General features: G+C 45.2%; 1 long non-coding RNA gene across 2 annotated transcripts in view; it reads right to left on the bottom strand.

The window, feature by feature from the left end:
* Nucleotides 1–23363, bottom strand: part of LOC135912588 (uncharacterized) — a 35505-nt gene extending 12142 nt beyond the window's left edge. For both annotated transcript variants that reach the window (XR_010567723.2, XR_011508789.1), the window contains exons 1-2: nt 22527–23363; nt 22130–22434 (exon numbers count right to left, since the gene is read on the bottom strand). This is a non-coding gene — a long non-coding RNA (uncharacterized lncRNA). The remainder of the gene's footprint in view (nt 1–22129; nt 22435–22526) is intronic.
* Nucleotides 23364–26259: the final 2896 nt, after the last annotated feature.

The following is a 26259-nucleotide window of genomic DNA, read 5'->3' as shown; positions in this document are numbered from 1 at the left end:
TTATCAAGCCATAATAAGTAATGTTTTCCATTAGAGAAATTATAACGCAGATGACAGGACAGCTACTGCATGGACAAATTTGGAGAGTTTGTTGGGAGCTTGGTTTAGCGTAGGCAAGTAATACACGTTTTGCCAGGTTGAGAACGAAGAGTAGACTGGCTTTCTTGCACAGTAAGAAGGGCAGCCGTGGTGCCCCTGTCGGGCAGTCGTCTCAGGTCCCAAGGAAGAGCAGGGGCAGTGACTCTACGTGCAGGCCAGGCGAGGTAACTGAATTTTACAGAAGTGGGGGATAAAGCACAGTGACAGATGGTCGCTGCAAGGGCTCCCCCCCCCCACTATAATGCTAGAGGCTTAGGTGTGAAGGGCGGAAGGTATGCAGCGTTAATGTTCAAGATAGACGCATTTCACGTGGTTGCATGACACTGTCTCTTTGCTGCGTACGTCAATACTCAAGGTTATCTCTGAACGCGAAACCACACGAAAAGCAGAAGGAGTCAATGGTGGCTTGATAGAGTCGCGCCGCAGAAAGACGTGCATGGTTGTTCCCTTTGTCAGAAAACTAAACCCAGGCTGCCCGCGTTGAGCTAGGACTGTAGCCTCTTTAAGTGCTGCGCCGTTGCTGGTGGAGTGCTTTGCTGGGTGCCCAAAAACTGGCCTGGAACGCGTATTGCTTATCCATAGAGCATGTCGGCAGTGCTGATTCTGACGTCATCCCTGATCGTCGTTCACAGCCCCAGTAGTACTAGGGGTAGTCTTTCCACCCAGTGCTGTCTCTCGAGCGGGGCGGTCAATGACGCCTTCAGTTGTCGGTGGAAACGCTCGACCATGTCATTGATCTGTCAGTGGAAAGCCGTGGTGTTATGCAGGTGGATGGCGAGCAGTCTTGCCAGGGCAAAAAAAAGCGAGGTTTGGAACTGCCGGCCTCGGTCAGTGGTTATTCGTAAAGGGCAACCGTGCCGCAATACCGACATAGCAGCAGATGATTCCGCCACTGTTTCGGCCGTGATGTCTTGCAGAGGCGTCGCGTCAGGCCACCTTGAGTCCCGGTCGACACACGGGAGAAGGTACTTGAAACCTTGGTATGGCGAAAGGGGCGTTACCAAGTCTAAGTGCAGGTGATCGAAACACCACTCTGGTGGTCAAAACGGCTGCACCGCTGAACGCGTGCGCCGGATCACTTTTACGGGTTGACAGGCTTGGCAGCTTCTTGTACTGCTTCGAACATCGTTGATCCTTGGCGAGACGAAGCAGTCTGCGATAAGCCTCTTGTCGCTCTCATACCGAGGTGGCTTAGCCCGTGCAGTGAATCGAATATTGGCCGACAAAACTGATGGGGCACGAACACGCGAGCAGCTGCTGGCGACGTGTGGCACGTGACCAATGTTGTTGTGCAGAGAAACAGCACCTCCGCAAGCTGGAGCAACGAGCCTTCTTCGCGCAACTGGCGCAGCTCGGGGTCATTTTGCTGGGCTGAGGCTGGAGCTTGGAAATCCACAGCGTCAGCAGGCACAGCGCGGATCCGCGACAGCACGTACTCTACCTGAGTTTCGGTCCCACAGATATGGCCGATATTCATAGAGAATTCATAAATAAAGGAAAGTTGCCGAAGCTCACATTCTGAGTGCGAGGAACTGTTGTTCTTGAAAATGAAGGTTAGCGGCTTGTGGTCGCTCAGAATGTAAGAACTATAGCCTTCAAGAAAAAAGCGATAATGCTTGACAGCGCCATAGATGGCCAACATCTCCCTCCAGAGGGTACTGTACGTAGCAAGCCTCTGTGGATTTGATGTGATTTGACAAGAAACCCGGTGGCCTCCAGTCTGTGCCATCGCGCTGCTGTAGTACTGCGCTCACTGCCGTGGTCGACGCGTCTACCATAAGGCGAGTTGGTGCGTCAGGCAACGGATGAATCAACAACACTGCAGTAGCCAACCGCGTTTTGGCTTCCTGGAAGGAGCTTCCGTGCTCCGAGGACGAGTGGAAGGTAGGCAATCTTTTAGAATCACGATGCAGCATGTCGGTAGGCGGCTGAAGAACTTGGGCATAGGATGGTATGAAGCGCCTGTGAAAGTTTGTGAGCCTCAGAAACTCGCGAAACTTTCGGAAGGAGGTCGGAGAGGGGAAGTCCTCGACTGGCTGCACCCGTGATTCCAGTGGCCTTGTGGTGAAGTGCGACGTCTGAGAAAATCCAGGGCTTCAACTCCGATAAGCCATTTCTGGGGCTTTAGGACAAGGCCATGTTCATCCAGTCGCTCAAATATAAGGCGAAAGTGCTCTTTGTGCTCTTTGTCTGTGCGACTTGCAACGAGAATGCCGTCGAGGTACAGGAAAATGAACGGGAGTCCGTGTGTATCCTCGTCCATGAACCTTTGAAAAGTTTGTACCGCATTCTCCGCAAGCCATACGGAGAGACTCAAACAGGCCAAATGGAGTAGTGATTGCTTCGAAATGTCGCTGAGTTCGTGAGGAATTTCGTGATATGCGCTCATCAAATCAATCTTGCTGTATATTTTGGTTCCTGCGAGACGAGCGCCGAAGTCATGTATGAAGGAAGGGAATACTGATCCGGAGTAGTGATGGCATTCGAAGCTCAGTAATTACCGCAAGGCTGCCAGTTGCCACTGTCCTGCTTTGGAACCAGAGGAAAGGAGAAGACCAAATGCTGGAGGAAGGACGAATAACGCCTAACTGAAGCATGTGCTCGAACTGACACTGGCGACTTCCAACCTCTGTCCAGTGAGCCCCCATGGCCGCGCGGCGACAGGTGAGCCGATGGCGGTGATATGATGGGTGACCTTGTGTTTTACGGGCACCGTATCGTTTCGGGGCTTCGTGAGCTGCGGATACTCAGCAAGTACCCCGTCGTACATTGAGACCGGCCGAAGCGTATGGATGCCAGATGAGGTGAAGTTGCACTGCAGGTTAAGTACAGTGAGGAATGTGACGTTATCCTTTGGCGCCGATCGCGAAAACAAACATCTAGGTTCAAATCGCTGAGGAAGACCACTCCCAGTATGGCAAAGCTGACGTCGGTGATCACAAACACCCGTTTCTACAAGCGCCGTAGTGCGATGTATATCGTTATTGATTGGAGACCATACGACGCGATGACAGTTTTGCTCACCGCGTGGAGCGTGGGTGTGAACTTGCCACGTTGGCAAGTCCACACGACAGTGGCAGGAATTATAAACAGCTCGGCTCCGATGCCGACGAAGAGGCGGGTGCCGGTCATGCGGTCGACTGCAAAGAATAGGCGGCTTGCGCGAGGGCCGATGTCGCACCCCGCCGTTAGCAACGGGCCAGTGCGTTTCCCGTCTACCAGCAGCGCTCGATGGAGCAACTTGCTTGTTCGCGAAAGCGACGGTGGTACCAGCGCAACTGGCGCGGCGAATTCCTAGGTGTGCGGCGAGACTGTGTAGGCGAACGGTTGCGCCGAAGTTGGTCGCCAATGTTGCCAGCCGTCATGATCTACTCCAGTGCACTGGTAAGACGGTCGACCGTTCCCTCCAGGCGCGAGGGTTGGTCTTCTGTCTCGAAGTTGCGCAGACTTTCGCAGCTGCGATAGTGGCTGTGCCGAAAACGAGCAGTCGCATGGGCGGTCAGCAAGTGCAGCTAGCCGGACGAGACTCATCTGGTTGGAAGCCGCCAGTACCATGCCTGCGGACTCTGGGAGGCGCTGGATGAACAGTTCGCGTGAAAGTTTAAGCTATCTCTCATTTGCGAAGTAGCCACCCAGCAGATGACGCAACCGGTGCAGGAGTTGTGACAGTTGTTGTTAGCCGAGTTCGTCGAAGGGGAGCTGTTGAAGCCTACTTTGTTGCGATGGCTCCAGGCGCTGCAGGATCGTGCGTGTTAGGTTGTATACTGCGGCCAAACGCGAATCCGCTAGCAAGTCGTCTACGCCATCGGCGATGTCGGAGGGTAACGCGGCGACGACGTACCTTTCTGTCTGTTAGGTGATGCGCCGAATTTTAAAACGGGCCTCTACTTGTACAAACCGAACTTGAGGATTCTTGTGCCAAAAGGTGAGAATCTGAAGCTGCGGTGCGATGACGGGAGACGTACATGTGGCGTCTTCTCTGTCATTCAGAGTAGGAGCAGCGTCGTCCATGGCAGTGTTCGAAAAAAAACGTAAATGTCCTGGGTCACCAGTTGTTGAGAGCTCGGTTTAGCAGAGACAATACATGTTTTAACAGGTTGAGAACGAAGAGTAGGCATTATTCCACAGTAAAACAGGTTTCCCGAGTGGCAGTGCTGGTGCCCCTGTCGGGCAGCCACCTCAGGTCCCAAGAAATAGCATGGGCTATGCGGGAGGTCAGACGAGGTCAAACGAGATCCCCACGTGGAGGCCAGACGAGGTCACTGAATTTCATAGAAGCAGGGGAGAAATGACAGTGAAAGACGGCCGCTACAAGTTCTATGTTGTAGTCAATAAAGACTGTACCTCTGTATGTCAACATTCAACTATTGTTGATTCAGGGCCATCATTTGCAGGTACACCGTCTCTATGGTATGCACATTGAAAATTCCATCAATAAATGTTGGATGAGTTGTGATGCAGGCTCTGCCTTCCGTTTTGGCTCGGACTTTGGCCATGCGATGGTAGCAGATGTTTTCTCTGGCTGTCTCCATCTGTCTGCGCCATCCCCAGTGACACCTGAAACATGCAATGTTTTTATCAGGTAGCAGACAAATGCTCCTGCTATGCCTTTTATTAATTCTTGCACAATGTGGCACGTTAAAAAGGCAGAGCCCACATCTAGAACGCACAAGGATGATATGCGACATGTTCATATCGCGGAATTGTTGTCCGTACTATAAAGCGGCACGAGCTTCAAGACAGTTCTGGTGTGAGTGGATGCGAAGGTATCGCTCTGTCACTTTACTCTGGCTCTGCGCATTTTCGTGATGCAGGAGGGGAGCAACTGAGACATTATTGCATTATGTTCCAGATTTCGAACATTCATATCTCTGACTAATCCTATTACATAGTTAAATGTAACCGAAAATATCGCTGCTTCTCCTATTAAAGATTCCTCGCTTGCGTCTTCACGCGGAGGTGGTGGTGTCGAAGACGTGTCATGCGATGTCTGGTGTAAATACGGTAACAAACGACAGCTATGCGCCGTCATGATGTCGCGCAGTAACTGGTTTTGTAGCAGACGATGGCTCGGTTCCACGCAGCACATTACCTCGTAATATGGACAGAAGTATGCTTTTAAAGCCCAGTTTTTACGCACGTAAAGTCATAATGTACCCTCTACTGCAATTTCTTGCGGAAACCCAAATATTTTTGTGTGACCGTGCCCTGCACTCTTTAGGTAGTGATTGGTGCATGAGTGCTGTAGGTAGATCACACGAAGGTATGTGGAAACTTTCTGAAGTGGTAGATGCATTGAGCTTGTTTTGCTGTGTGTTACTAACTTTTCGGACGTTCAAGAAGAGCAAGGAAAAACAACAACTAATAAGTTACTGCTGAGTGGCTGGGTCTTAAATTCAGATGACATGTGCCTTCTATAGAATAAATGAAGTAAAAAAAAAGGGCGGTACATTGGTTGCGTGAAAAACAATTCGCTCTTTCCTATGATGCTTATATAGGAGTCCCCGACCTAAAGATTGCTCCTAATGTTGACACTGGGCATTGTCAACAGTGCCGTCACTCTACGCAGCGGTTCCTGGGCATTTTCAGATGTGCAACATCAAGCGCAACTGATCAGCTGACTGCATCAACCTTGCGATTTGTTTCCGTATCTGCAGATGACCGGTAATGTAATGACTGCAAATATTAGTATGCGCCGTCATTGCATATACTGTACGTCATGCGACAGACAGGAACAAGCGGCGAGGCGAATGGAGCCAAGGTAGCCTGCCTTGGATTTTGCGTTACATCAGCAAATGAAACGGAAATAATAAACAAAGTGGTGACAATTACATACGCCCCAACATGCTCTTTTACACACAATGTGAGTACCATTTACATTGGCTGCAGGTACGCAATATTCGGCTCACATGTGCTTTTAGATGTCGAAATGCTAGTCAACGAAGCGGTTAGCTATACTCAGCCAGTTCCGAGAAATCGATGAGTAATCACATAGGGAATCCATAGGGCGAAATTTTTATCGGAAAGTGCAAGTTGGCAAAATGTTCCTGGGACATTTCTTGGTTCAGTGCCGCCACATATGGAGGTCTAAGATGTTCTATCGGAGCGTTTGAGAAATATTTCCAGGGGATAAGTGGTTTATTCAGAAAAGCACAATGCCACCACGGCGCGTGCGCCCTTTAAATCATGAGTAGGATATATGCTCTCTCTTTTATAAAATCGGTTATAGGCAGTGCAATTTACAGTGCCCGCTGTTTATCTGCTACAAATCACAATGATCAATAAGAAATTAGGGTCAGCACTGCTGGATGTTTCATGTAGGCGCACCACAAACCTTTTTGTCAGCAGCAACGACAGCTCTGACTCCTGCGCCACGAAATAACAAGCACGCAGACGAACATACAAATTTAGGTTGCATCAAACTCGCTATTTGCTTTCAAGCTTTTTAACCGCATTCCTCATTTCCCGAGATTGCAAGTACTGCATCCACAACGAGCAAACGGTCCAACAAGAAGCTTCGGAGGTTCAGTGAGGCGCCGACACATGAAAGGATCAGCTTATAGTGTCTAGCACCGTATCTTTATAAGGGGGCTCTGTGCAAACAAGTTGTACATACGCCCTTGTGTACACACACATGCAGCCGGAAAGTACAAGCGAGACGCAATTGGCGAGGTCTGCGTCTGCCGTTCTGCTATCTCCCGCGTACGATGGAAAGACTTTGTGCAAGTATTTCGTTTGGCTACAGACGGCGTCGGGGTCTAATCCCGGCGTCGAGCCGACGCGAGCAGCCACCCAGTCACGAGTGACCACTGCCGCGACAGCTCTTCTTTTTGCGTTGCATTCCCATCAGTAATTGCCTATCTTTACGTGGAAAGTGTGTGCCTGTGTAGCGAGACAGGGTGTTTGTGTTTGAAAGTACCACTCAGGATTTATTGCGAATAGCATTCTTGGCATTGTCACACCAGTTCTCTTTTCGGTACCTAGACATATCGCTATAAAGCTATCCCACAAAAATATGCACCAATGCCGAAGATAGCGCAGTCTAAAAATGTGGGCTGTTAGTGGGATTATGTGGCACTTGGTACGTGCTGGTCTTCAATGAAACGTTTTGACGCCAGGTCTGAATTCTGGTCTTGTTGGTGCGACATGGTTGATATAGTGTTTTAGTGGGGAACTCACATGGACAGAGGAAGGGACGCACACAAACACTTGTGAGGCTCAATTCCAGAGTCCGCTTGTAAGGGTTTCCGTGCTAAAACACTATATCGACCATGCCTTTGACGCCAACTCGGGTGTTGTGCATGTGTCGCCATTACGTCGATGGCACAGCCAGAAAGCGCACATTGTCCAGAGGGAAACGCGAGAGAGAAGCGTTACAAATGTAGCATTCCGGCTAGTTTTTTACTTGGACGTTCGTTGTAGCTAGGTGAGCTCTGTCCAAATATATATTTTTTCTTTTTATCACGAAAGTGTTTCATGCCGGGGTTGTCACGTCGCAGATGTCACGTCGTCGCAAACGCGTAAAATAGGCTCTCTCTTGACAGGGATGGCGCCGCCATCTAAGAGCGCCGAAGCGAAGTGCTGCATCTTGCACTAACGAGCGCCGGCATAGAGCGCTTCGGTAACCTCAGCGCAGCGGAAGCTCGGTATTGCCTGGTCTAGGCGGTGTAGGCCTTCTGTTGAGCTGACGCGCAGTTTCCGCCAGGGTTTGTCTTTCGCGTGCGATCAGCCTGTGGCGCCTCGTCGCATACGGAATACAGCTTCAACATGCATCAGCAGTGCGCACATTCCGCCATCGCTTCTAAAAAACGAAAACCGCTACACTATGCGGCGCAGAAAGGCAAGAGAGCGAGTGATTGTGAAGAGGAAGAGGGCGCTGTTTGCTACCGCCCTTGAGGGAGCATGACTCAGGGCCTTCGAGAAGGGGAGGGGCACACAAAGAAGGAAGAAAAGAGACAGGAGAGAGGCGATTGGCAGAGCCCGGTACCGTTAGGTGCCGATCTCAACGGTAGCCATGCGGCACAATCACAAGTTACACCACAGCCCCGTGTCCTCCAGGAACGTAAGAAGGTGCCTGAAGGCGGAGCCGTGGTGCCGGCAGCGAAACAGCACTGAGTTGCAGAGACCACTGGGAGTGCGAGGCGTCGGAATGAGACGTAGAGAGAAGCCCTCTTTTTGCAGAAGGCGGAGCAGGAACAAAGTAGATGGTTGATTGTTTCGCAGAAAGGCAACCGTGTCGACGGGTGAATCTCGCTTTGGCCCGCCGATAGGTACGCCTGCGTGAAGCAGAACACCGTCGCGCGTTCGCGGCGCACGCTGTGAACTCTGCCACTCGTATTCCGGAAGCTGAGCGCGTCGCAACTGGCTGCCCAAGATACTGGAGCCGGACCAAAATATTTGTATCTTCACCGAAGTGACTCGGCAGCAGGACGCCGCTCGCCCATCAAACCTACAACACGGTCGCCGACCCACAAATTCCGCGCCTTTCGCTGCAGGAGACCGTGATTTCACGAAGCAAATATGGAACAACTCCTGTAAAGACACGTTTCGCTTTTGTGTTCAACCGAGTACTACAAAAGAGGGATCAGCTATATCTTTTTTTTCTTTCTTTGCCTGAAGCACGGCCTTAGTGGCAACAGTAAAGCCGCAGATATGCTACGCCGTAACGCGCGCGCGCGCACGCGTCGTGCTCCGTGACGTCACGGCGGCGAGCAACCGGCGTCTATACTGCAATGACACGACGTAACCGGCGATATCCTCCGATTGTTTCTGTGCAACTCTGCAGTGCAATATTGCAGCTGGGTTTATTTACATGGAAATATAATGAAACGTAAATTAATAAAAAGAACGCATCATTTCATAGGTCAGTAGAACTCGTAGTACATTTGCATATTTAGTGTGCTGTTAGAAACAGAAGTTGTATTGCAAGTTCAATATGCACCATGTACGCGAGAATGTGACATGTGATTCAAAGAATAAGTATGAAGCCGACAAAATAAAAGTTTTATTACTCTGTCAAATGGGAACTTATTTGCAATATTGCGATCGTTTTATTCAAAGCATGGGGCTAGCCTGTTTCTCGCTGGGGACAACTCAACAAAACATGAAACAGAGGCACTCCATGCTCACACTTTACAAAAGATATTAAGAGCCAACATGCACAGTGTCACCGAAGAACACAGTGGCGCCCGTTATCTTAAAATATTGACAGAGTGATAGATAACCCTACATGAGTGTCATGTCAGCGACAGTCATGAACAAATAAAATGTGAACCAAAATTACATAGCAGATCACTTGTCTCCATATCTCGGTTATACAATCTCGCATCGCTGGTCGCTTTTCAAAACTTGTGACACATACTTGTACACATGTAACTGATTACCGATTGTCAAAAATATAATATACCTGATATTACTCTCACAAGCTGAAATTGAGTAGGATTCTGTACTTCACCAGGATTTTAGTTGTCAATCACTGTACAAAATGCTGTCATGTGGTGGGTGCAGAGATCTTCGATAAGCTAAACAATGCTGCAATATACGCCTGATGACACTTAGCTGCCATGGAAGGGAGCCCTGCCAAGACATGAAGTAACCTGCTAGTTCATCTTTTGTGCGCATAGCAGATGAAGTAGTGCGGTTGATAGTCAATGAATGCTGTCTGCGAACCTAGGAAACAGTCTGCCTCCAATGACCATCTCGAATATTCTCCCTACTTGGCTGATCACCATAACCTTTAAGGCAATGCGCATGGTCTCACATTAAAAAATTGTGTAGGCACACAGATTCCTTTATGAGTTTAGCGACAAGCTCTGAATCGCCTTCTAGTGTCTCAAGAAAACAACGCCACCTCGACACAAAAATGCCAAACGCATTCTCTATGTAACGACGTCCCCTGGTGAGGCGATAAATCAATGTTCTCTTTCTTTAATCCAAGTTTTTTCCTGAGCATGGACGCATCAGACATGGCTTTAGTGGAAAAGCTGCGTCATCTAATAAGCGCACTGGTCATTTAGAGCCATCCGAAAGCAGGCCTTTAGTTAGATTGCGTCTTGCGCCGCAATTGAGTACAAACTTTCATCGTTTCCATAGGCTTGCATTGCCAAATCTTTTACCGCTGTAGGAACGAAATTCTTACGTGCCATAGGGTGATCACTGCATTTACCTCGTGTTGATTGTCTTCCAGAACACGTCTATCACCTGCCTTTTTCAATAATCGACCTGCAGCTTTTGTTATTCGAAAAAAATGCGCTCGTTCCATTGAAAACGCGCTAGCTTCGTGCCGGGCCCGCTTGGGGCGCTAGTTGGTACGTGTTCAGAAGAGCTGGATATGATATTGCTGAAAAATAAACTCTGTGTTCATTTTCAACAATGCCCAAATATATTTTTTTTCATTACGTACAAAATTCCTCATTTACCTTTACATAGCGCATATGATGTCGGTAAGTCGGTTGCAAGGCCGGCAACCACAGAAAAAATTTTTTTTTTACTCAACGAGTTCTTGGAACAAAAAGAAAAAGGAAAGAAAAAATTCGTCATACTGAGCTTCAAACCCAGGGCCTACGTAGCCGGCACCACCTGGGCGCGCGCCTTGTACAACTCAGCCACGACGCGTGTGGAGTGGCGCATTTTATTTGTTGTTGTTTTTTCGCTGCGGACTACTGCCGTAGCTTCCAGCCTGTTGCACGCTACATATGAAACGGAGTATAGATATTTCAACAAGCTTGAACGCGGCTCAAACGAGAAGACAAGCAAAAACGGCCGAACGGGTTGATGCGCTCACCCGAAAACCACGAGCCGCGTACGCACGGTGGCGCATGCTCATGCTTACTGGCGCGCCAACCCGCCACAGGCATCGAAGTAGCCTTTGCAGGCCCAGTCGCTAACAAATTGGGACTATTATGCCTCCTATTAGCTACAGCAAAGGCACCTGCCAACTACAGGCGGTGCGACCAGTTAGACGTGGTTTGTACACTTCGCGCAGGGGAACTACCGCGCAATAAATGATTACCAGAACAAGTCATGCGCCACATCGAGAGTCGAGTCATGGAGCGTGGCGTAGGTGAATTGGAAGGGCAAAGTTGCAACTAATTTATGCTAGAAAGCAGCACAAAGCTAACAAAGCGCGATAAATAGATGGATAGCTATTTGGGACTATGTAAATTTGTTGGGATAAGAAAAAGGATATAACGTTAAGGGATAAGAAAAGAGCTGATTGGGTGAGGGAACAAACGCGACTTAACGATATCTTAGTTGAAATCAAGAAAAAGAAATCGGCATGGGCAGGACACGTAATGAGGAGGGAAGACAACCGATAGTCATTAAGAGTTACGGAATGGATTCCAAGGGAAGGGAAGCGTAGTAGAGGGCGGCAGAAAGTTAGGTGGGCGGATGAGATTAAGAAGTTTGCAGGAACAACATGGCCACAATTAGTACAGGACCGGGGTAGTTGGAGAAGTATGGGAGAGGCCTTTGCCCTGCAGTGGGCGTAACCAGGCTGATGACGATGATGATTAAATTTGTTGGAGTAAAAAAAGGGAAAGTGATAAATTAAGAACAATAAATATTCTAACGCGAAGATTTCAACATACCATCTAATGCTTCTGAACCCAGGCTCTTACTATTGCACCATGCCAACAACTTGTTTTTTTTTTCATCGCATTTATTACTATGAAAAATATATGCATAAGGTATTTACACAGCGGCCAAAACTGTCTACAAGCACAATACAAATACTTCATAGTGCTATTATTAAAGCAAACAGTTCTCTAAAAGTGGCGCAAGAGGATACACTGCATCAGCAATGGATACCAGTCTGATTAGAAGTCTCCTTGATCATAAAAGTCTTTGCGTTTTGAAATCATCTGAATGAAATATTACTGCGAAGATACAATTGGTTCTGCATTCCAATCTAACTTGCGAGTTTTCCGTAAACCATGGTTGTATTTGTACATTTTGACCACGCCAACCGTGAGAATCTGTCTACGCTGCTGTTTGCATGCGCACTAAGTCAAGGTATGCTTTAACTCCGCCACGTGAACTGGCGCCTCTCTAGAATAGCAACGGTGTTGTTACCATCGGCAAATACTCAGTGAAGTGAGGGAAGATTGATCTTGCTTTGCGATATCTATATCAGCCCGAAATTCAGAAATAGACAAGGACGACAGGTTACACTGTAAGGGTTGTTACTGCTAATTTCGAGAGCTGTCTCGCTCTCTTTATACATTTGTGCGCGCATATATTTTTTCTCTTCAGTGAAAAATAGCTGAATAAGCTTAAACATCTGTGGATAAGGGCTCATTGAGACAACGCACCCGTTTCTCATTGTAGCGCCTAGGCCAGAATACTGACACTCGAGCGAAACAAATTTTTACGCAGCTTTGTGCAACAACCTTAAACTTCTTTTCCGCTTGGCAAAAGGTTATACGATATTTCTGGGGAAATTAAATAATGTGCCAGCGTAACAATAGGTGCAAGTCCTCAGACCTGTGTGTGACATCTTAATCAAAAATGCAGAATAGATACGCAGCCGTTACCACATTTGTGATGATTTCGATCAGCGGTCCATTTTAGGGAGTCCGGTAGGGCGATTGTTTGTGTTTTTTTGTTGCGGCAAAATTACGAAAATTGGCCACCTCGACGTTAATACCGGCATAGGAGTTACCGGCGTTGCCGGGTGCAGAGAACGTGCCCTTGTATACCGCGTACACCACCGGTGTGAAACTGCCCTAGAATTTTCAAGCATAGTGAAGGAAAGCGCTTCGGTGGCGACGGCAGCGCTGATGCCATTGCGATAGAAAATGGCACATTTTCTAACGCCGCGGTAGAAAGCGTTTGTCGTCGCGAGAGACAGTTCCTGTTGTTACTCCAGAATCGTTGTTGCGATAGGAAGCTTTGTTGCGACATCAGAACTTCATGTCGGGGCAGAATTTTGCCGTTGCGACTTGAAAATACTTGGTCATCACAACAGAACGTATCTGTTGCGACGTGAGAATTTTGTTTGTAACGCCATAAATGTCTGTGGCAACTACAAAAACGTCAGGAAATTCTTAGGTGCTACAGAAATTACTGTAGTCACTACAAAAATCGCTATAATTGGAACAGAAAATACTGATGTGCTTTTCAGCCAGGATTTTCTGTAATTTTACCAGTAAAAGTGTTTTACGAAAATAGATTGAGGCATCACTGCAGGTAAATTTAAGTAAAATTTGTTTTGTATAACAATGTTTTGACCCCATTATACAGAAAGAGGACATTCAAGATATCACAAAAGGAATAGCGATGTGGGCGAGTTGGCTTAGATCCGTGGTGTAAGCTTTCTGCAGTGTGAAGCACTGAATCGCGGTAAGAAGAAGGGACGGGGGAAGGAAGAAAGATCGCAAGAGGACAACAAGAGCGCTGACTAGCAACTTAATTTATTGATCACAAGACACAAACATATATATACAGAAGGTGACATATTTATCAAACACAGCGTCGGAGACCTTTCGATGCGACTGCTGTCTCTGACGCTGTGTTTTATGTGTGTCTAGAGCCAAGCAGGCGAAAACACTCTAAATGTATATTTGAGCGCTTATAGATGTGATAGCAAAGTTCCTCCGGCCGGTCGGAGGCGCTCTTTCTAAGAATGGAATGCGCGAGTGTTATTGCCGCTTATAGACTATACGGGCGTCTACAGAGAGCTCGAAAAACGTGGAATCCTCTCTACTAATTAGGCAGGGGAATTCTAGATTTTCTGTGCGGCCAGTCAACTGCAGCAACTATGAGTTCAGGGAAGAACCAGTGGCGATATTTAGAGCACCTGCACTATTTGCGCATACATCTCAAAACAAGCTCCGTAAACTTATTAACTTGATTAGGACCATTGGTTTTGTCTGTAACCCGTGATCAGTCGGTAGTGGACAAGAACTTATGAAAACGAATATTATCCCCACGCTTGAAACGGTGGCGAGAGTGTTGGGTTTTGCCACTGGAGGAGGTGTGCCTCGAGGCTGACACAGAGGTAGTTATCTTAAGAGGCGGATGAAACTTATCGGGGTGCACAAAGGTGATGTCAGAACGAGACATCTAAAACTTGAGCAATAGAGATGCAAAGATCCAAAACGTTGGCACATGAATTGGTGATCAAGTCATTTTACTGAAGGGAACAGAAGGGCAGAAAGTCCAACAACAGGCTGCATTTCTTCTCTATGTAATGATTGTAATGAGATTATCTAAGCTTCTTCCACTCAATTCCAGGTCTATTAAAGTCACCAAGAAGGATTACCTTGTGCCTGCTATGGGAAGTTGTTACACTTTCAATAGAAGAGATGACGTCATCAAACAAAGCGGGAAATGTTTGGCTTTACGTAGAAAGATGCAATAAGCAATTTTCACAACGCGCTAGGCTGACTTCTAGCCAAATCGACTCCTGGGGCGCTATAGCTTAACGCTATTCGAAACTTTTCAATTCCAATTCTGCAATCAGCCCTCTACGATGGGTCACAAAATTTTCGAACGACACCCACTCGGCCTGTCTGTCGCACGACGTCGCGAACACTGCGGTAGCTCCCCATCTGATATGATGTGTACGCACTGATTATGCCTAATTACACCGAACAAAAGAAAGGTAATTATTTCTGATTCGATACCATTTTGCCATTAGCCCTCTGCTATGAGTCAAAAGCGCTCGGCCTTCGCCCAATTCACCTCCCAGTCAGGCGAAATCACAAACCTGCAAATATTCACCGCGTCAAAGTGACGTGTTCACGTTAAAGATGCGTTAATGTGCTGAACAAAACCGAATTTTTTTCCAACCAGCCAGTGAATGCCCCATTACAAAAGGAACAGAAGACCGCTGCCCACTGATCGCTCAGGAACTGGCTACTCGCACGTGCTGGAGAGCATGAATGTTTTTGCGCATAATAGTTCTTGTTTGGCAGGGCAAGGTTATAGAGCCTTTTTGGCATGCTTATGACATCGCTTTGTGAACTTTTCTTTGCGAAGAATCTGTTTAAGCAGCATCCTCAAGCTTTCGTTGCACGCCACCACGATTTTCAAATATAGCCACCGCATGCTAAGTAAGGCGAATGGGAGGCCGCAGGCACCACGCTCTTCATCCAGTTATCTGTTTTCACTGCGCTGGCTCGGCCCCATCAAAAACCTCTCCGCTTGAGCGTGTTCCATGCCCCTTGTCAGCGAATTAGATAAGAAAAGCCGCTCAGTGTAGGCACTCCTACTTCTTTTTAAAGCAAACAAACGCGAACTCCTATAAACGAGTAGAGCGTTTGGTTGAGCTGTTGAGACATCGCAGTGGGTCACCGCCCGATGGTTGCGCCGGCGGTTACGTAAATTTGACGTCAAGAGATTGGAATAAAACCAGATTGGAATAGTTTTACTTTATAGGGTCCCTGTGCACTTTCAATGCCGTTGCACCTAACAAATCTCAGTGAGTTTTCAACAGCAACCAGTGCGCCACCACCTTTTTGTGGTTGTCCACTGAACTCCGCGTCCCTGCGGAAGATGTTGCAGTGCGGTGAAAAGAAATCCGGAGAAAATTTCACTGCACAGCCAAGTTTCAATAATAACAAAAATAGGAAAGAAGACGAAATGACAGTGGAAAAAATTGAAGCGTTTTGTGCAAAGTCCACGAGCGTTTTGGTAAAGGGTTTATTCATTTATTTAGAGCGATGAAAACGTAAAGCATAATACGAAAGGAAAACATGAACAAAAGAACAATGAACAAAATATTATTACACACTTCCATCACAGCGAAGTAAATCTTGGATTTTTTTTGTCCGTTTCTGTGGCGATGTGCGATGGCAAATTGTTACACTGAATGATCGTGCGAGAAATTAAAGAGTTGGCGTGAGAGGATGAAGTACGCTTTACGCGTTTAACTTTGAAATAATGATCATGTCGTTTAAAGATGGCATGAGGTGACTGAAAGACATCGTGAAGAGATGGATGGTCATAAGGCTTATGGCAGAGTGTTAAACGAGCAAGTAAGTTCACGGCAATGCAATAGGTCTTCCAGTTGGGTGCGCTTTTTTAGTTCTGAGACGCTAGTATAGGATTAGTAGCCCGGAAAAATAAAACGAACAGCACGGCTTTGCAAGGATTCGATGTTAGAAATAATGTAGGCCTGATTGGGGTCCCAAATCGACGCAGCATGTTCAATTTTAAGGCGTATTAGAGTAGCATAATCAAGCGTTCTTACGTGGATAGGAGCATGTTTGAGGCTACGTTTAAAAAGACCAACTGAGCGGTTACCAGACGCAAGGGTGAGGTCGATATGGTGATGCCATGTTAAGTCACCATGAAGGTGCACCCCAAGGTACTTCTAAGTTATTGTTGTTTCTGCAGTACAGCAATTAAGGATGTAAGTGGTTGGAATACGAGATGCACGACGAGTGAAACTCACATGTTTAGTTTTAGAAACGCTAAGGATGATTGACCAGGATGAGCACGATGCGCTTACTGCATTGAGATCAGTTTGTAGGAATTTTGGCGGTCATTGTCATTGGTAATGTTTGGGTAAATTCCGAAATTATCAGCCAAGAGTCGAACTCGGGACCCTGCACAGTCAGGCAAATAATTAATTTAGATTACAAACAGTAGAGGACCGAGTACGCTTACTTTGGGTCACATGAACAGAAGATGAGCTAGAATTTTTCATAATCAAAAAAAGAGGTGAGGCGTGCAGACAGGACGCAAGAGTAGAGAAGTATACAACACGAATGCAACACGATCAGAATTTTTATCAGAAGTGAACTGAGTTCTTGAGGATAGAAAGTCTTAAAACCAGGCGAGTACATTAGGGTGGACGTTAAGCTCTGTTAATTTCAGCAGAAATCTGCGGTGAGGGACCCGATCAAAAGCCTTTGAAAAATCCAGAAATACTGCGCCGACCTGAAAGCCCGCGTCATGCGATCGTTAAGAAAGCGAGCGAGTTGAGTGTCACACAAGAAAGCCTTGCGGAATCCCTGCAGATATTTGAAAATGATGTTGTGATTTTCGCGGTAGCTAATTACTTGGCCATGAATCACATGCGCAAGAAGTTTGCAAATGGTGCTGGTTAGATGGGTTGATAGTTAAGAGAGGAAGAACGCTCACCTGACTTGAGTATAGGTATTACCTTGGCTACGCGCCAGTCATTGGGAATTTGCCCCTTTGATGATGATTGTGAAAACAGACAGGAGAAGGCCGAAGAAATGCGTTGTGATGTACTCTTAGGTAGCTTATTGTTAAAGTCATGGTGGCCCAAACTACAAGTAATTTTAAGGTTGTTTATTTGTTTAAAATTTGTTTATTGATACTGTCAGCTCATGATGGGCTTTTACAGGAGTGGATGTAACATACATAAACGGAGAAGTGCATTAGTGCGATTGAAGAATGCACTAAAAACAAGAAAAAAGAAAATGAAGTAGCACTGCTGATATGAAACACATTAACAATAGAATTACAGAGCACATTCTGACTTATTATGTCCCAATATTAGTACAGAACATTAGGGTGCATCAGGATACATAAGGCAATGTATTGCTTCCAAGAATGCAATAACTGATGTTATTTGGACAATTGAGCCACGCAAGGAGTTCCACTGCTGAATTGCCCTAAGAAAAAAAAACTATACCTGAAACAGTCATTGTGCACTGTGGAAGGATATATATACATAATGTGTCTGTGTCATGATGTTTCCAGTGTCTTGATTTGGAAGTACTTGTCGTATCTTATTTTGACATGGTTATGAATTACTAAGAACAGGAATTCAAGGCTTTCATACTCCGTACGTTTTTGCAGAGGTGGAAGCTTTGCAAGTTTACATAATTCAGTCGGAGAGTGAAAACGGTGGTATTTATTAAATATAAACCTAGAAGCAAGGCGCTGGACTTTCTCTAGTTTGAGACAGCTACTTTGGGTGCAGGGATCCCATATTATTTTTGCGTACTGAATTATACGCCTTAGCAAGGTTTTGTAAGCTAAAATTTTAATTTCAGGGGAGGCACAGTGCAGGTTAAGTCTCAGCCCCCAGAATACCTTGTTAGCGTTTGCACAAAGTTCATTTACATGAAGATTCCAACGCAAGTCGGGTATAAGACCTAGGTATTTATTTTGTTTAACTCGCGCAAGCTCATGAGCGTTGATACTGTATGAGAATTTTAAAATATTCTTTTTTCTAGAGATGGACATAAAAAGCGATTAGTTGGGTTCAGCTGCATTTGCCACCGATCACACCAGTTCTTAATTTTCTGTAAGTCAAGATTAAGGTCGACCTGATCACCTGGTGACTCTATTTTCTTGTGCAATATGCAGGCGTCGGCAATTATTCTTATTTTGGTAGTGATGTCAATTGGCAGATCATTTATAAAAACTAGGAATAAAAGGGGCCCTAAGACACTACCATGGGGTACCCCAGATACCACGGGAGATAAACTAGATTGCTGATGTCCCAATTGAAAACATTGTTCTCTATGTTCAAGGTAGGAAGTGAACCACCGCGTAAGGGAAGAATTTTTGAAAGTAACGCTAACTTTAAGTAAACGCTTTTTGTGGGACACCTTGTGCAAGGCCTTTGCCAAGTCTAAGAATATTATATCAGTTTGGCCGCGGGCATTAATTGTGCTAGAAAGGTCATGCACAAGTTAAATAAGCTGAGTGACGGTAGACAAACCTTTGCGAAAGCCATGTTGACCTGGAAAAATTAATTTATGTTCATCTAAATAGGTGAGCAGATGCGTTGACACAATGTGTTCTAGCATTTTAGAACAGGTGCTCGTGAGTGATATCGGTCGGTAGTTGCTAGTGCCAGAGGTTGGACCACCTTTATGTATGGGCACAATTATTGCGCGCTTCCAGGCAGTGGGAAATGAGCCACTAGAAATGGATGATTGAAAAAATAGTGTTAAAAACTTGTATGTCCATTCTGCATATCTATAAAGAAATTCATTGAGGATTTAGTCAGGACCGGGACTTTTTTTATGTTAACGTGAAGTAACAGATTGAAAATGCCCTCTTCTGTAATCTTGATATTCTGAATAGGAAGTCTGTCCGCATAATCATTGGTGGTAGGCAAAATACCATCATCGATGGTAAAAACTGAGGAAAAGAAGGAGTTAAATGCCTCCGCTTGATCCTGGCTACTTTAGTTGGTGTGCATGCTATACAAGTTAGCCATTGTATTCAAATACCTCCAAAACTTATCTGGAGCTTCTTTGAGAAATCGTTTTAGTGTTGAGTTATAAAAGTTATCTTTAAACGTCTTCAGGATATGCCGGAGCTTTTTACCTAAAAGATTAATGTCATGTTTCTGTTCGATACTAGGACGGAGGGTGCGAGCCTTTCGCATACGTTTAAGCTTTCTTTTAGAGTGTATTATTTCCCGAGTTACCCAGGGGTTTCTTTTTCCTACATGTTTAGAACGCTCAGGAATGAAATGTTGTATGAAAAACTTTGTCATATCATGGAAACATTTCCATAGTTCTTCAGTAGTACCTGATGAGCTGCCCAATTCCAAAAAAGAATAATATGACTGATCCAGATTTTCTAGTATTGCCAGGCCATTGGCGGCTTGAAAGTTTGGAATCAGAAGTTTATCGTTCCCGCGCATGATATTAACACACACATCTAGTGATATCATAACCATTTTATGATCAGAGGGACCTTCAAAAATTTCACGCATGTCAACAAGTGTGAGCAACGAACCAGTTAAGAATATTAAATCAAGGATAGAGGAAGTAGTTGGACCCACACGCGTACAAGCTGAGATGACCTGAGTCAAATCATAACAGAAAGCAATCTCAAGCAGTTGTTCCCAATTAGGGACGTTTAAATTTAGGAAGGCTAAGATACCAGCTTCCATTAATAGGTATTTCATGCGTGCGAATGTCGTCAAATATATTTATTTTGGGAAATGAACTAATATCTTCGTTGGTAAAAACTAATGAAATGGCTTTATTAAAAACTGAGCACATTGAGATTCGTCAGTTACGACGCCTTTACTGTTGGAAAGCAAAAAGTCGGGATGAAAGCTAGGGTTTATGATGCGCCAGAATTCACGAGGGCTGTTGGTTAACAGCGATACGAAGCCATGATTGAAGAAGAGACGTCGAGTGGATTTTAGGAGCGACTGGTGCTCTTTATCACATTTCTTGTACTTCTCCCACGCGCTCAAACGAGAACTTTTGCTGCCTGCCGATAAAATCGCTTATTTTTATTGTTCATGCGCCGCATCTTCTGATTAAACCATGGTGCGCTGCTGTTAGATTTGATGGACATTAGAGGCACAAATTCAATGATAAGGTTAATAAGAATATTTTTAAACAAATCCCAATTTTTCTCAAGATTCGTCAGGAATACTGATTCAAGAACTCAGCAGAGAAACAATCCAATTCAGTGTTAGTTAGCTCTGTTGTAACATCGGATTTTTTAAAAGTTTTTTTTCAGTAAACGAACTTGAAATGCATCCTGTTATAACGTTGTGAACGTAAATGCGTTCTAAGTTCAATGCCTGAACAGATGTCAGGATTTATTTGTTAATAATAGGTCTACAATGTTGGCTGTGCTCGATGTGCGACGCGTGGGATCAGTAATAATTTGCAATAGTGAAAAATCAAGACATGATTGAAGAAACATATGAGCTTCGCTTTGACTAGCAGTGACGGATTATGTGAACCAGTTTATAGTAGGGAAATCGAAATCACCAAATATGGGTAGAGTAGATTTGGGAAACGTGTACATATTTCACACAGAGCTCGATGCAATTCGGCAGAAAAGCAATCATTCGTATTAGAAGGGCGGTAGGTGGCACCAATGATTATATCAGTAGAACAGCACTTCCGTGAAACCCATACACATTAGAGAAATGAACTAATAAATACCGGCACCGTCAGCGAATCATCTTTTATTGCCAGAGGTACACCACCCCCTCTACGGTTTGATCTATCACATCGTCAAATACTGAAACCTGTTTCGCTGACGAAAATTGTGTTGTCTGCTATAACATCAGTGAGCCATATTTCGGTTAAGGCTATTAATGATGCGGAACATGAATCGACTAGTGAAGATATTTCGACTCTTTGGTACGACACTTCTGATTTTAGTGTAAAGGAAATAAATGTTTTATCCGTATTACACATTGAGATTTGAGAACGATATGGGAAACTGGGGTGTGATCGCAGATATAAACAGGAGCATGTCATTCGTCTGCGGATCGCCGAGATACACAAATTACGCGTCCAGCCTCACTGTCCCACACATAGACATCATTATTATTGTGAAGCTTATTAAAGACGAGGCGAATGCGGTCTCTATGTTTCCTTACGGATTTTGCGTACTGCCACAGGTGACGGTGCTTCAATCAGACGGCCTCGGAATAATCACGAGCGATGCCTGTGTTCCTGAGCCTGGACACGTTTCATATCACAGTGTCAACTTCTTTATCTTTGTAAAAGTTAGAAATGATTGGCGTAGTCTTACTCGTCGAAAAGCGGCCCGAACGATGCGCTCTCATGATCGAGATTACCACGACTTCAAGTTTATTAGAACGAAAGTCGCGCACGAGCTGCTCAGAAGCCGCCCAAGTTTCTTCGACTGTATCAGGAGCGCCACACAAAAAAAAAAGAAATATTCGACCGTCTTGGCTGATTGTCCAGGTAGTCGATATTGTCTTGCATTTTTTCTAGATTAGGTGTTAACTGAGATTGTGCAGATGGCGCCAATTCGATTTTCGATCCTAATTCACCAACACGCTTTGTTAACGAATCCAAGTCATGTTTAAGGCTAATATGAATGCCAAGAACCTTATTGAATGATTCCAAGACTGTAGTGTTGTTAGTTTCCAAGCGCTGGACCGCAAGAGTCAAATTGTCTAACTTGGCCTCCTGTGCCTTGGTCATGGAACCGGGATTTGATTCGACGTCGCCACCAAGAAGTAGGAGACGCCAGAAGTACACTAAAGGAGCGCGAGCACTTTTGAGGTAATTGGAACAATAGTATGGCCATGACACCGTAAAAAGACAAACATCATTGCCATGGTAACAATATGACTAACCTGGAAGGACATCAATGGTGAGTGTGACATCGTAATTGCGGTGCCGTGGCCAGGTGCATCGATGAAATGGGCTCGTTTAAAGCTGCTCCGTCAGCTTATGCTGTTCCATGTTGCCAGACTGAGTACGCTGAAGCGTCCAGAACTAGTGGTGGGAAATGTGGTGCACATGAAGACGCTTCGCACTTCGCTTGCGATCCGGTCGCACAATTCCTCGTGGCTCCAGGACACCAAGAGGCTTGTGGCATGACCATTCGCAGTGGTGCCGGCGTAACAGGCGACAGCTGACCCAAGAGAGGCAGTATCACCTGGAAGAACATCAACAGCGAGCGTGACATCGTAACTGCGGTGCCGTAGCCAGTTTTCCAAAAAACACGCCACTTTGATCCTTGGGGGTTACCTCGAAAGTATGAAGCATATGATGGAACGGCTGAACAGGCATCCCGTTGGTCACATTGACAACATTCAATTCAGGCGCCTAAGGGCTTCATCACTGATGGCTACATGAAAAGAAGAATACGACTGATATATTGTTCTAAAGCGAGGGCAGGAGAGGGGAGAATTATTGGAGGCCTTCAAGTGCTTCGTCAGGTTGGAAGAGGCGGTTTCAGTGCTCAATTTAGAAACAAAATTGGTCTTAGGTCATTGCGGCTGTTGAACTGCAGAAAATGTCGAACTGTTTAGGGCTCCAACTGACGCAGGACTCTTGGTTTTTAGTATCAGGGGCATTTGCAATGGTCAAAGTGAAACCACGTGGGAAAACGGCGGTTCGTTGTTCTCCAGTGCGTAGAAACACAGTGACGAGGCAGCGGTAGAGTAAGTAGAAGACCTTCCGGCGCCGACGAGTGACTTCGCAGGCGTGGCAGTTGCTCGACGCAACAACTCGTCGCCAGCGAACCTCCGCTCGAACGGAGGCGACGACTTGTGTCTGTTGCTCCAGGGCACACTAGTGGTCCTTACGAAGGCGTTCATTCTCCTCTCGCAGCCGGAACGAATTGGCCACTCAGGAACGTGATGGCCGCTAGCGCGTCGAAAAGGAGGCGAAGCACACCTGCCATGCAGCCGTCAAGGTCACCGTGTGGGCCGCAAGATGGAGAAAACTGTTTGGAAAAAGGAAAGCTGCAGGGAGCACGCCATTGTGTCGCTGTCGCTAGGCTGAACACCCTGCTTTGTTAAGTCACACGAAGGGCAGCAATAGGAGCGACATCCTGACTTCAAAAGCTCCTGTTCGTCGCCTGGCTAGGTCACACACTCGATGTGCACATGTTCTTAACACTTTTCAAAGCGATAGAACTGCGGTTTTACGAAAAAAAGGGCACAAGCAGATCAAGCACGCATCCTTACTGGACGCCATGCAATAATAATAATAATAATAATAATAATAATAATAATAATAATAATAATAATAATAATAATAATAATAATAATACAACTACTACTACCACTACTACTACTACTATTAATAGCACCTATATATGCAGAGACCCGTCAACTGAAGCAAAACACACCACAGCTTCGCTGCTCGTCGTTCTTCACATTGTGGAAGGGCTGATAATTTGTTGTTTTTTTTTGCGCGATGCACTAAGCAAGACCTTTAGCTTAACTTTGGGTCCGCAAGAAAGTTCTTAATAATCGCAAGTGCCTACACGTGTCTATAATTGACGCAACACTTGCCTCGAGCATGCGCATGCGAGTAGCGCTTCTTCCTTTCCGTTATTGTGAAGTATTTGCGTTCATCGTGGGCGTTGCATTGTCACTCCTTGTCGTGTTGGCTCGCCTGGCGGGGAGCAATGCGAACCCTTGTAAACTTGTCCAACTTTCACTCCTCCTTAGATTCACTAATGGAGTATAGCAACAATTGGCCTTTGTATATAGCTAAGGAGGAACTAAGTAGCACTTGTCAAGTTACTTCTAGGCAATGCTTTAGCGGGAAATTCAATAATGACATTGGAAGTGCGCAAGTATATTGAAACGCAAGCCACAGTTTATCTGAAAATGAATGAAGACTTGTTTGGAACATACACATTGAGAGATACCATTTATTCGCCAGTGCACTAATTACTGCTAATCTTTCAGACAAATAAGTAAATTGGGACAAGTGGGATACTCTCAAATATAAAGAGTAAGTTAACGTCAAAAACAACCTCCAGAACATTAGTGTCCGTCAGCCAACCGGGGCAACAAGTTGGTTTTCAGGAATGTTAAACGCCCCTTTTATGCATTTGATACGTTGTCAACGCGTAGTGAGCGTAATCAGCTGTAAATGTGTAGGTGTTCATTATTTATTTATTTATTTATTCAATACTGCGGGCAAGAAGTCCAAGCAGGGTGAGCAAAATACAAAGATGATATACATAGGAGAACAAGATGAAACAAGTGTATAAGACGTTTTTCACACAAATTGTTTGGTTGTAAGGTAGACGATTACGAAAAATTTCAACTTTATTACAATACAACTATATTTAGTACACGAAATAGCAAGATTATTTACACAAATGATATACAGCTCACGGACGCTGGGGGTATGCTTCAGTTAGATTATTTCAGTCATCTATTGTTTGTGGAAAAAAAAAGAGTACCGAAAAGCGTCAGTCTTTGCGTAAATAGGTGTTAGAGAAGGAGGGTAGTGGTGTTGAGTGGGTCTGCTTATCAAGGGGGATACGTGTTTTGCCGTGTCTAAGGCTTGAAAGTTTGAAAGGAACTCTAGTCGACTTCTCTTTCTTCGAATTTGTAGTAGTTCAATGCCGTTATCGGTTAGTAATGCAGTGGGGGAGTCAGTAGCCTTAAGTTTACTCTAAAGAAATCGTACTGCTTTTGTTTGAATTCTTTCTAGGTTCTTAATGTTAATTTTTGTGTGAGGGTCCCAAACTATAGAAGCATACTCAAGTTTTGGCCTAATTAAGGAAAAGTAAGAGAGTAGTTTAACACTAGATGGAGCAGTCTTGAGTTTGTGGCGCAGAAGGCATAGTTTCCGGAAAGCGGCAGAGCAGATGGTATTTATGTGCCAGTTCCATGATAAGTCACTCGTTAATGTTAAACGTAAATATTTATAACATGTTACTTTCAGTAAAGGTGCTACAGCTAAATTGTAAGTGTACTCTAAGGGGACTTTTTGCGCGTTATGGGGAGATAGACACACTTAGTTGCATTAAGAAGCATTCCGCATTGCTCACACTATTTCAACACATTGTCTAAGTTAGAGTTAAGGTCATACTGGTCTGTAATGCAGGTGACTTCTCTAAACAAAACACAGTCATCAGCTAATAGACGAATCTGAACTGGGGTGTTAACGACATTGACAATATCAGTAATATATAGTAAAAAAAAGTAGAGGGCCAAGTACGCGCCCTTGCGGTACGTCAGAAGTTGCCGGAAGGCAGCCAGAGACTTGTTCCCCCACCTGAACGTACTGGATGCGGTTGTACAGATAGGCTGCAATCCAGGAAATGAATAATTCGGGTATACCAATCATCCGAAGCTTAATAATTAGTTGATCGTGTGGGACTATATCAAATGCTTTGCTGTAATCTAGGATTATTACATCAATTTGACTGTTCGTATCTAGAGAAGTTGCACAGGTGTGAACTATAGTAACCAATTGTGTTGTGGTAGAAAATGCTTCTCGAAATCTATATTGATGATTTGATAAAACACAGTTTTCTTCTAAGAATTAGTGCAATTTGTGAGCTATTATGTGTTCGATAAGTTTACAACACGACGATGTTAAGGAGATGGGGCGATAATTTTGTACTAATAGACGGTCGCCTTTGTTGAATATAGGCACGACTCGGGCTGACTTTCAGTCATCTGGCAATTCCGCTGATAGTAGAGAGACACGAAGAACAATAACTAAGTATTTAGCAACAGACTCGGCAAAGCGACGAAGAAATATGTTCGGTATATTGTCGGGATCGCAAGAAGTTTTACTCTTAGAGCCAAGCGACATAGCAAGGACGCCAAGAGAAGAAATGAAGTTTACATTTACAGCATGGTCCATGTTTCTTGTGGGTAGAGAATCACTACCGGCAGAAAATACACTATGGAAACATTCATCGAAGCAGACGCACAATTGTTATCGCAAAACATATCTTTAATTTAAAACTGATAATGTGTGCTATGCACTTTGAAAATTT

This window comes from Dermacentor albipictus, chromosome 9 (genome assembly GCF_038994185.2).
Source record: "Dermacentor albipictus isolate Rhodes 1998 colony chromosome 9, USDA_Dalb.pri_finalv2, whole genome shotgun sequence".
NCBI classification, from domain to species: domain Eukaryota; kingdom Metazoa; phylum Arthropoda; class Arachnida; order Ixodida; family Ixodidae; genus Dermacentor; species Dermacentor albipictus.
Note: the sequence above shows the minus strand (reverse complement) of the source record. Positions and strands in the feature narration are given on the sequence as shown.